This window comes from Coffea eugenioides, chromosome 3 (genome assembly GCF_003713205.1).
Source record: "Coffea eugenioides isolate CCC68of chromosome 3, Ceug_1.0, whole genome shotgun sequence".
Lineage (NCBI taxonomy): Eukaryota > Viridiplantae > Streptophyta > Magnoliopsida > Gentianales > Rubiaceae > Coffea > Coffea eugenioides.
Window position 1 is genome coordinate 44,848,971 of NC_040037.1, and position 13,029 is coordinate 44,861,999.

At 35.9% G+C, this 13,029-nt stretch overlaps 1 pseudogene; it reads right to left on the reverse strand.

Moving 5' to 3' along the window:
* Positions 1 to 9,513: 9,513 nt before the first annotated feature.
* On the reverse strand, positions 9,514 to 10,280 carry LOC113766735 (annotated as a pseudogene).
* Positions 10,281 to 13,029: the final 2,749 nt, after the last annotated feature.

The window sequence follows — 13,029 nt, forward strand, 5'->3', positions numbered from 1 at the left end:
TCAAGTAAAGATTAGATAGAGCCTTGAGCAGTGCACATTGGATTCAGTTGTTTGATAATTCTAAGTGCTCACACATTAAAACATATGCTTCAGACCACTGTGCTTTGATGATAGACACCAAGCCTACTGTAGAGAGGAAAAAAAAGAAGGTTCTTCTCTGATAAGAGATGGCTCCAACATGAGGAAATATTTGAGGTTGTTAAAGGAGCATGGAAGGACAATGTAAAAGGATCTCAGATGTACCAAGTGCAATAAAAAATGAGGAACTGTAGAGTGACATTGCTTAAGTGGAGTAACAGCATCTACAAAACTCTAAGGACAGAATTGATAGTCTCAAAAAGCAACTGGATCAGACAAGAGATTCTTCAATGAACAATAAGAGAGAAAAGATGGTTGGATTAAAGTCACAGCTGAAAGAGGCTTATAATGATGAGGAAATCTTCTGGAGCCAAAAATCCAAACTCAAATGGTTGCAAGAAGGGGACAAAAATATTCAATACTTCCATGCACAGGTAAATGGCAAAAGGAAACAGAATAGACTGCAAAGACTACAAAAAGAAGATGGAAGCTGGACTGAATCAGAAGTAGAAACTGGGAAAGAGATTGCAGACTATTACAGGAAACTCCTTGCCAAGTCTCCAACCGGTAATGCTCAAGAGATATTAGAGGGAATCCCAACTTCCATCACGACAGAAATGAACACAGAACTAACCAAGGAAGTGACAGAAGAAGAGATCAAAACTGCTTTCTTCACTATGGATTGCAATAAGGCTCCTGGCTTAGATGGTATGACACCTCTTTTTTTCTAGAAATTTTGGGATATAATCAAGAAGACCTGGTAAATGCTATTCAAAGTTTTTTCCACTCTGGTCTTATGCTTAAAGCCATTAATCACACAATCATTTCCCTCATTCCTAAAGTTCCAAGTCCTATTAACATTAAGCAATATAGACCTATTAGTCTATGTAATGTCGTGTACAAAGCCATAACCAAAATCATTGTCAATAGACTAAAGCCTGTTCTTAAGTACTGCATTAGCATCAATCAATTTGCTTTTATACATAGGAGGCACATTATTGATAACATAATAATCTCTCATGAATACTTGTATTACCTTAAGAATAAAAGGCATGGGAAGGATGGTTATATGGTTGTGAAGCTGGACATATCAAAAGCTTATGACAGAATTGAATGGGATTTTCTACAATCCATAATGAGCAAAATGGGGTTTTGTGAGAGGTGGATTAACTGGATCATAAATTGCATTAGAATAGTCTCCTTTTCATTCAATATAAATGGAAATTGTAAAGAATATATCACACCTTAAAGAGGGATTAGACAGGGAGATCCCTTGTCACCTTTCCTCTTCCTTATCTGTTCAGAAGACTTTTCTAACCTGTTAAAAAATGCAGCCCAAGACAGGAGGATAAGTGGAGTCAAGATAAGCAGGCAAAGCCCTTCTGTGATACATTTTTTCTTTGCTGATGATTCGTTGATCTTTTGCAAGGCTACCTGTCAAGAGGCACAGGAGTTGACAAAGATCTTGAAGAGCTTGTTCATCAAGACAAATGATAAATCTTGACAAATCCAGTGCTTTCTTCAGCAAAAATGTCAACCAGGAAATAAGGGAGCAAGTTTGCAGCAAGCTAGAAGGAATCCAACAAGTCTCCCAAGGGAAATACTTAGGACTCTCACTGGTGATTACCAGAACAAAGAAGCAATTGTTTGGATTCATCAAGGACAACATCGAACACAGAATGCAAAGCTAGAAATCCAAATTGCTAAGCTCAGTTGGGAAAGAAATCTTGATCAAAGCAGTCTCAATGCCCATGCCTAATTACACTATGTCTTGTTTCAAATTGCCATGCAGGTTATATAAAGATATCTGCTCTCTACTTTCAAACTTCTGGTGGGGAGAGCAAGACAACAAGAATAAAATTCATTGGGTGGCATAGGAGCAGCTGACCAAGGAGAAGAAAAAAGGAGGTCTAGGCTTTAAGGATTTACAATGTTTTAATAGAGTCTTGCTAGCCAAACAGGTATGGAGAATAATTAGAAATCCAAACCTGTTGTCTAGCAAGGTGCTAAAGGCAAAGTATTTTCCTAAGAGTTGCATCCAAGAGTGCAAAGTCCCTAAGAATGCATCATGGTTCCTAAGAATGCATCATGGTTCTGGTAGAGTATAATGAGTAGCAGAGAGGCCCTTTGGTGGGGAGTGAGAAGATGAATAGGAAATGGAAAGAAAACCAATATTTGGAACGTCCAATGGATACCAAACAACCACCAATGGAAACTAGTCACTGCTAAACCACAAGAATGCCAGCTTGACAAAGTTGCTGACTTGATCAGTAACTACAGATGGAATAAACCTCTCATCTTCAAGACCATTTCCAAAGAGGATGCAGAAAATATTTTGAAAATCCCCATCAGCATTACTAGAAGAGACGATAATACCTTTTGGATAGGGAACCTAAATAGGGAGTACACTGTGCAGTCAGGATACAAAGTGGCAATGGACATGAGGGAGGAAGAGACTAGGAAGGCAGGTGAGGGTGCAGAATCGAGCTGTAGTTCACTGAGCCAGCAAGTATGGAAGGTACTGTGGAGTTTAACCATCAGCCACAAAGTCAAGATGTTTATATGGAAAGGACTCAGGGATGCAGTACCAGTCAAGGAACTGATATGAGAAGAGTCAAAGTGGGAGATCCAATATGCTCAATGTGTGGAGAAGAAGTGGAAACACCGGAACACATGCTACTTAAATGCATCAAAGTAAAGGACATCTAGAAACAAGCCCCTATCCACTGGGATGGCATCGAACACAGGACGAATAAATTCAAAGAGTGGTGGGCTGCAGTATCTGAAGCTAGATGTAGGATACAAAGGAAAGATCATATAGGCCTCACGACATATATTTTGTGGCAAATCTGGAAAAGTAGGAACAATATGGTTTTCAACAACAAAAGTATGGATCCAGCTACAATAGTAAACAAAGCATGCAACGCATGGAGTGAATTTGAAAATGCGGCAAGGAAAGCTAGGAAATGAAGCATTAGGAAAACAACATTTTCTCAGCAACACAGGGAACAAGAGGAAGAGCAGCAAGAGCGCTCCACAACCTCAGGAACTAGCTTGAGAATTGCAGTGCAATGGAGCAAAGAGGACAAAGCTGTTGGTTATGGCATTGCAGCGTATGATGGAAGGCAACAGGAACTAATGGCTTGGGCTTTGAGAGAGAGGGCAGTAGACAACCATCTTCAACACCTGGCTGAAGGAATCAAACTTGCCCAAATTAAGGCAACAGAACAAGGATGGCGACTAATTAACGTAGGAGTTCCTGACAAGAATCTGTTACAGCAAATCCAACGGACAAAACCAATGGAAAAAAGGACAACAACTGTGATACAAGACATCCTTGAGCTGAGCTCCTTGTTTTACAAATGCTCCTTTTACCTAGACATAGGCAATTGTAATGATCTTACTGTTCAATTTAGTGCTCAAGTTTTGAGCAGTTATCAGGATGTAGAATGGGTTAATCCCAATCTACTGTGCTAGAAGGACAATGTATGTATCGAGCCTTTGCTCGGTTGTAAATACTTTTGGTTCAAGTAATATATATATTCCTATCGCTTAGTCAAAAAAAAAAATTGAACATCCTGGCGTTTTTTAGGAGATTGAAATTTTTTTCTTCAAACTTAACTCGTTTACTTTTCGAGTCAAACTTAATTGAATTTTTGTCAAATCAAACTCAAATCAAGTTTAATTAGTTTAAATTTTTCACATGTAAATTTCACTTAAAAGTCAATCTTGAGTCTAACTTGATAGTTTATCAAAACTAAATTGTTATTTAAGTTTGGTTTGATTAGTTGGCTAACCAAACTCAAATGAACTTTTATTGAGTGCCCAGGTCGATTCAAGTATCAAATAGTTTAGCTCATCTCTTAGTTTAAAAACAAGTGCTTAGCACACTACTATTGAGAATAAAAAAAAACACAAATTTGTAGTGTTACAAAAAATTCAGGATGGAGAGACTATTAGGTTGTATGATGTACGAGAAAATAATACTGTAACCTTGAAGTAACAGTTTTTAACTGGTCTAAATGCATAACAACTAATTTCAATTTGAATTTAAATTTAAAATTTTACACATATAACATGCATGTACTATTATTAATTCGTATACTATCAATGTAAAAAAAGATTAATTTTATAAACACAATATTGTACATTCACTTAGAACACAATATAGTGTAATTATAAAGTATACTCGATAACAAGTACATCAATTGCGGCACCATCAGCATACTACCCTGTTTCGCTCATTAAGTGCGGGCAAAAAGTCAAATATAGAGTATAAACAACGTTACCCAAAAATATCTTGCTTTCTGAGTATTAAAGTTTTGGATTAATTCGATTTTGCACCCTTTGACTTTACTCTGACTCTTACTTGCATCCTTAGACCTCAAAATAGGACACTTTACTCTTTAAACAATATATTCCACCCTACATAAAGACAATTCTTGACTGCATACCAAAAATTAGCAAAATAATTGGCACAAGCCATTAAACTTTCAAGTGTAAGTAAGAATGTTTGGATAGCAAATTTTTTCAAATAATATTTCGCTTACATCAATATTTTTCAATTCACTTTTTTATATTTTCAATCATTTTTTATCTCACATACATCATATCACAAAACATGTTATAGTAATTATTGCAAATAATATTTCAAATAATACTCTATCCAAACGAGACAAAAGAAAGTCTGTTAATCTGACTCTTTTGCTGAATCTTCTTCTTAGTTCTATTCTTCATCAATCCACTCAAAAATATAACTGATGTTTATTCATAGGACACCCTTTTTTGATCTTTTTTTATATTGGCTGCAAATGTTTATTTTTCTTCAACATTAGTACCATCATTGTTTTTTTTCTTGAGATTAATTCTTTTAGTTGGAATTATAGAGGGGTTTAAATGTGAGGTGATTAAAGAATTGTCTATGGCTTGACCATGGTTTTGTGGCTTTCTAGAATATTTGGAATATGCGCAATAAATTGAAGGTGGAAATTGGAAGCAGAGGTGCCGCTAAATTTAGAGGTAGATTGGGAAGTGTTGGGTTTCTGGTGTTAGGCTTGAAAGAAGAATAAAAGCAATAAAAAGGGTCTTTAAATTGACATTTATGTCCCAGCAAATTTGTCTAATTTTAGTTAAAATTTGCCCATTTAAATTGCTATTTTTAGGAATTTTTATAGAAAAATATATTATAGCAATTTAATGTATGTGAGGTAAAAATGTGATTGAAAAATTTGTATGCAGAAAACTTTGAAAAATTTGTATACGTAAAAATCTTTTTGCAGTAAGATAATAGAATGTGGGAATTATTTTGTTAGTTTTGAGCGTTCTATCAAGGATTGCATTTAAGTGGCACGGAATTTATAATTTAGAGAGCAAATGTCCCCTTCTAAAGTTTAAGAATGCATGCAGGATTCGAGTAAATTAGTTAGAAACTGTACGCCAAGGTTTAGCAAGTATAAAATAAAATAAAAATCAACAACAAAGTACAATTTTTACAGGCTTAGTTGCGGGACGTCTACGGTGGCAAGATCACTTTTCTGCCCATGGTAGGTAGAAGTAATGGAAGGAGGCCAACTGTGTTCTGTGAGGACGCACAAAGACAAACAACAAAAAGATGCATGGGCAGAAAGCCGATTCTTTTGTTTTGGGAAAATCGCCAATTTAATCCTTAAACTTTTTCACTTAATCCAATTTTATCATTTACGATTTTTTTCACCAATTTAGTCCTCAAACAATTTTATCAGCTTCAACGTAGGACTTATTGGGCGGCGCCACCACATTTTATGTATTGCACACAGCGAGTCAAGGGTATAATTGGAATGACAAGTTTGACTGTCTAATTGTAGCGATTATAATAGAGGCTTTTAGGCGATTAAGGACAAAAAGCTCTAAAATTGAGAGAGGACTGAGGAGAGCACTAAAGAGAAGCCAGACCAAGGTCTCTGCAAAAAGTCAGCCACTGCCCGTGAGTTGTACACTTTCCTCTTCTACTATAGTATAGTAAGTTGTCTGCATTTGTCACTAGGATTTTACCAGGCAGAGCTAACGGAACCAGAGATTTTCCATGTACTCTTAGTGCTATAACATGGTTCCGCATTTCAGTGTTTCACTACTTCTCTAATGCCGCCCAAAGTACAGCACTAAAGAGCAAGATATATAAAAGATTAACTCCCAAGTCCCCGGTGCCACTCTATCTAAGTATATATCCAAATCCAAGGACATAGATGCCTTGCCCTTGCTGTCACTGCTGCTGTTGTCATTGTTGGAGGGCATTGTGTGGAGCGATGGCTGGCATAATGGTATGGCCTCAACTGCAGAGGACAAGTTGAAGAAGAAGAAGAAAGCGAAGGTAGAGATGGAGATAAACACACGTGGGGAATGTGATGACTTGAAAATTTACTTATATTCTCTTATAATTCCCTCTTATTTTGAAAAATTAATTTAAAATTCCTTTAGTACTAATTTTCTTTTCTCAATAGTTGCAATATATAATAGAATCGAGAGTTTTATTTTTACTTTTATAGTTAGAGCAAACTAGGGTTTTTACGTATTTTGGTCGTGTGATCACTTGGTGAGGTATGTGTACTAAATTTGGTGGATAAGAGTGAGTATTAGATAAGAGAAAGTGTGTGATTAGAAGTGCTAATAATAAGTTAGTAAATCATAAGTTAAAACACAAGTACAAGAGAGTTAAGGAAAATAGGCTTGAACCGACGTGCACCGTTTGCTACCGTTTGCTACCGATTGAGTACACCACTTGACTACCACTTTGTTACCCTAATATCTTCGCTTTTATTTCACCTAATCCTCCCTAAATTAACCCTTAAGTCAGCCACCATTATTGACTAAAGAAAAGGAAGAAAAGAAACAAAAACAAAGAAAAGATCTTAAAGTGACAAGTGTTGGAAATTCATGGAAGTTTGACCAAGACATTTTCCTTTTTTCTTATCTTTCCTTTTGGCTCATTTTTCTTCATTTTCCTTCATGTTGGCCGAAATTCTTGGAGAGAAAAACAAGAGAGGAGAAACCTTCCATTTCCACCTTGATCTTGCTTGTTTGAGTTGAAACCAAAAAACTAAACCGATTAAACCTTCACTTTGGTGCTTAGGAAGCTTGGTGTGGTGAAAGTTTTGGAAGAAATAGCTTGGTTCTTCACTTAGCAACAAGTATTGGAAGGTATAAGATGATCCACTCCCTTTCTCTTTCTTAATCTTACTAAATATGCTATAGAAGCTTTTAATCTTGGCTTGCTATGGTTGATTTCCTAGTTTTTGATTGTGTAGTGGAATTTTCAGCTAGCATTTGCATTTTTCAGCTTTGATTATTGTTGTGTACCTAGTAAATGATGTTATTAAGCTAGGATATGGAATTGATGAAGTGATTAATGGCTTGATGTTACTTTTTAGAGTTAAAAGTTGAATTTCCAGCATTTGATAGTGAATTTTAGTTCCGCCTTGTTTTTGGAATCAACTTGGGCTGCGAATTTCTCCATATTTTGATTGAATTAGCTTTTGGACAAAACATGAAAGTTATAGGAATTTGAGTTAACTTTCTACCTGTAAAATTTTAGATCAATTGGATCATTTTAGCTTATGATTTGGCTAGAGTACTCCTGACTGCGCAAAAACCTCTAATTTTCCTGACCTGTTTTTCATGTGCTTCTGACCATCCATTTTTGACCCTGAAAATGCGAGAACTGGGTGCCAATGTCTTCATAGGAAATGTAGGTCTATGTCTTAGCTTCGAAAACTCCATAAAATTTACCTCGATCCGATAGATCTAGCTACAGTTATGACCAAATCAACGAAGGATGACAAATCTGCCATTTATAAGTTCTTTAAACTGGTTTCCAGCTTTGGTCCATGGTGATAAGTTATTATTTGGTTTGTTTGGTTGGTTTTGAGGCCTTGAATAGATATATGTTGTTGGTTATCACTTGTGGTTCAATTGGAGGTTGTTGGCTTGTAAATCCAAGTTGTACTTGGATGGAAAAAAGCTAAATACAAAGGGCATGCTGCCCAAATTTTCACTTGAGGGTTAGGCGAGTGAACTCGAGACTTGAGCGAAGACTCGAGGCTAAAGCAAATTTCGATTGTTTATGGTATTCGAATTTTCTTTAGTATGAGGTACATAAGTTGAAAATTTTGCCGAAACTTGTACCCTTTAAAAAGTGAAAGTAGCGACCCTTAAAAATATGATTTTCTCGATTTTTATACCAAGTGTGACTTCCAAAGTATAAATCACTTCTTTATCGAAACTAAAAGAACGAACATGAATTTTCGAGAGTTTGAGAAGTCATATGACTACTACTTAAACAAGTTTCATTTACTTGATTTTCTTGAAGTGAAACTCCTAGGTTTCGAACCCTAGTGGATTTTAAACTCTTAAATCATATTTTATTGCAGATTTGGATTCCAATCAAGAAGTTGTACCTGAGCGTGATTTTAACAAGCACTAAATCTTTGGTGAGTTCTTCCAAATATATGATTGAACTTGCTACTTGATTTAAATTCTTTACCAACGTAATCGGATAAGATTTGCGTGGTTTGGTCGGGTAAGGGTGTACTTTATCGCACTTGCTCTAATGTGATATATACTTGTTTATTTGTTGCAATTGATTTGATATACTTGTGTATGATGTACGCACTCTCTGGAATTCCAGAAACCCTGTGGTGAGTTACTCGAGTCGAGCCGGCAAGGGTTTGATCGATTGTTTTATTGAGTGGAGTGTTATTTTCTCGACCAATCGGTATACCCGAGTATTACCACCCGTGTTTATTGAGGATTTTGGGCCCAGTAGGGGGTTTGAATGGTGGACGGAGATTGTAGTTAAGTGGTGCTCTACTGGACTGGTTACTTTACTTGCAAGTTGACAGAGTGTCAACTACTACTTGATCAAGGTATGGTGAAGCAACGGGAATTTGGCTCTTGAGAGTCATCTGTATCCTTATACTTTGACATGATTATTACTTGTCGTGTTATTGTTTCTTTTTATTAACGTTTACACTCGCTCATTTTAAGAGGTCAAGTTTTAAATAATGGTCAACTTGCTATTTGAAACCTCACTGAGTTTTAGTTCAATCTATTAGTTTTTGTTTTCCTTACAGGGGGTACGAGCGAAGGTGTGAGACTGGTACAGGCTAGCTCAAACTTGGGAACCGTTATTTCATTTATTCTTAAGGTTGTAAACTATTTATTTGAAGTGAGTAAGTGAGTTCTGGCGAGAGTTGGGTAGGCGGTCCGCTAAACCCTGGGGTACGCTCGAGGGGGAGGTGGGGTCATCACAAGGAAATTGTTATGGCATTGTAGGATGATCAACTGTGGTGGAAGGTAATTCAAGTATGTCTCCACCGAACACAAATGGGGAAATTGTTATGGCATTGTAGGATGATCAACTGTGGTGGAAGGTAATTCAAGTATGTCACAGTTATTATTCTCCTAATTCTCTGACGACGACTCTGAGATGGGGCAATCCATGTTAACTCCAAACAGCCTCAGCCGCTTTTCTGCGGCCTTCGCTTGGACCAGTGGCACCGACTCAAACACTATTGGCTCCTCTACCTCTCTACCTCCTCTGGGTTCAGCCCAACGCTGCCTCCTCCTTCTCCTCCTTTCTGCACTAGTTGCACCATTCCAATTCCCAAATTAACTGGTATTAGCCTTGCAGCCGCAGCGGATCTGAGATAAATGAACGGGTCAGAACAACCATTATTACATTGCCGTAGGCATAGTTGTTGCTTAGATGATGAGGATGAGATGGATAGGGATTGTTGTTAATACCAACACTAGTAGCAGCATTATTTAGTTGTAGCAATTGGGAATGGTCCCTGGGGGTTTGCTGCTGCTGATGATGCTGCAAGTATAAAGAATGGTTCCAAGAATGGGGGAAAGAATATTGATGATATGTAAGTAGCTGCAAAAAACTAGTAGTGGACATGAAAGGAGGCAACTGGAGGTGGTCGGGAGCGTCGGGTCGGCGCCTCCAATCAATGAACAATCGATCCTTGTCCAACTCACCCACTCCGCGCTAAAAGGAGATGATGTCCCCGGCATTGAGCTTCTTTTTTGACGAAGCGGCTCCAGCCTTTTCTTCAATTTTGATGCTTATGAAACCCTGTTTCTCTCTCAATTTTTAGAGGTTTTTGTCCTTAATCATCTAAAAATCTCTGTTATAATCCCCATAATTTGACAGTCGAACCTGTCATTCCAATTTATACCCTTGGCCTGCCGTGCGAAATACATAAAGTATGGTGGCGCCGCCCAATAAGTCCTACATTGAACCTGATAAAATTGTTTGAGAACTAAATTGGTGAAAAAAATCGTAAATGACGAAATTGGTTTAAATGGAAAAGTTTAGGGATCAAATTGGCGATTTTCCCTTTTTTATTTTTTCAATCATCACTTATTATCTATAGTAGCCTACACTATCCTAATCTAAGGGGTAGAAAGCCAGTTTTGAGTGGATGAAATAATGCAATACATTTTAGAATCACAATAAAATCCTCTTAAACATTTGTTCATCATCTAATGCTCAGTACTTAGAACAATGAAAGGGGAAGAACGAAAAAATAAATGTCAAAGAAATGTGGTAAAAAAGGCACGGAAAAGTAGACAAGATTGTTGTAATGGAAAATAGGTGAAATTTGCAACATTAGTTCGTGAATTTTATACATGTCAAAACAAATGTTGTGGTAGTTTTTCTTTTTTAATTGAGTTTAATATTTGAAATAATTGAAGCGTAAATATAAAAGGAAGAGTTGGGAACTCAAACATGATTAAAATAAAGGGAGATGTGCAATTTTGATCCCCCAATGTTTGGTTTATGAGTTAAATTAGTCCATGATATTTCGACTAAAATAGATATGGTCCCAAAATTTTTTTATTTTAGGCAACTTTACGACAACTAATAGAAAACTACAATATCTAACTGTCAAAATCAAATTAGAATTATATTTTTGGTCCCTAATATTTAAAAATTTAATCAATATGGTCCCTTATATTTTAAATAATTATATTTCAAATGAAATAAAATGTGAATTAGATTAAATGCATAAAAAATGTGTTCTCAAATCTCATAAAAATGCTTAAAAGTACTTCACATTGTTAAAACACTATCATTTAGCCTAAAGATCATCTCTTCATTAAATTAATTACAAACAAATGACAACAAATGAATCACATATAAAAAAAATTGAGTGGAAAAAAGAATTTTAATTTGAGTATATAGTAATTTTAATTCTAAACAGTATAATATAAATTGTTACATGGTTAGGCATTGTGATTACATGAACAAGTAAAGGTGATTATCAATATGAGTGACTCATATGAATTTTTAAAAATTTCTTGTTTGTTACTTCTTTTTGTCCTTCGTATTAAATCAAATATTTCAATAATACAATTTAATATATTTATATTTACGTTCATCTGAAATTGATAATTTTGTTGAATAATTTAAACAATTATAAAATATTTATTTCAATTGAAACTTAATTGATAACTAGTTGAAATGCCAAAAAAAAAAAGAAAAATATTATTCAATCAACTCAATGACATATAGTTGTTCATATTATAATAGAATATTTAATTAGCTATTTTAATTTATCAAATATAAGTATTGGACATTAGATGATGAATAAATTTTTAAGAGGGCTTTTATTGTGATTTCAAAATGTATTGCATTACGCACCACCGGCTTTCTCCAGTCCCGGTACATTTTTGCTGTTTGTCTTTGTGCATTCCCGCAGAACACACAGTTGGCCTCCTTCCATTGCTTCTGCCTACCGTAGGAAGAAAAGTGAACTTTCCACCGTAGACGTTCCCTTAGTTCAGGACCTTCTTCAACAATATTATGGCCAAGGTTTTTATAACGATGTGGGCCTTGTAATGTTTGTTAGTTTGTGAGTTTTTAGTTTCTCTCTCTCTTCCCTTTGTTGAAAATTGAGGTTTCAAAGGTACTGCATTATTAGTTCTGAATTTGGTAAAAGCACTGTATTATGTGAATCCTTCTCAAATCCCTACAAAAATGTTCTTTTAATTCCACAGCCTTTAAGTAAAGGGCTCCACTTTCCCTACTATATGGTTTACTCCTATCCCCTTTTCTATTCTCTCATTTTTGGGAGCTCATAGCCAAAATCAATATATTTCTAGAATCATTCTATCCTTTATTTTCTTCCTTCTTCACATCCTAAGATGTTTGTCTTCTAAGACACTGATTACATGCATAGTGATCAAGTATAAGAAAGGACTGCTAGAAAATAGTGATCAGGGATTAAAATCCTTACATTTGCAATTAGATTTAAATCCAAAGGATGTATAGAAGTGCACCCTTAAGGATTAAGGTGAGTTTCTCTCCTTCAAACCGCCTTAGTCTAATTAGGTTCCCGTTGAGCGTAGGCTAAATTAGAAGTAAAAGTAATATTAGATGTTGACGATTGGCCAAACAAGTAGAAACTAGGGATTGAAGCTAGAGTGAGTAGGAGGAGATATTTTCAAGATTTGGATGTGGAAGTGGAATGGAAACTTGCCACATTAAATTTTCGTGGTCATACGAGTATGATATAAATTTAGTATTTCAAAAATAAAAAGTTTAATAAAAATTTAACACCCGGAAAGGACTGCTATAATAAACTGGAGCAGTTGGAAGAGGGATGAATTCAATAGTTTGAAGGAAGAGAATATAAGTGAGAGATTTCGAATTCAATTCCTTTCACTTATAATTTTTTTTTTTTAAAAAAAGAAAGCTCTAGAGCAGTCGGGAAAGTGGGATGAGATTTTTTTTAACCTTCAAGATTGGGTGGTGGACGTGGGATGGGACCTCACCAGATTGCCTGTCAATAGTCTTTGGTCATCCGAAACCGCGGGATATGTTCAAATTAATTCCGAGCACTTTTGAACTTTAGGGTTTCTGTAATTGTCGGTCAAATGCGTGCGCATAAAATGATTAGGCATGTACCA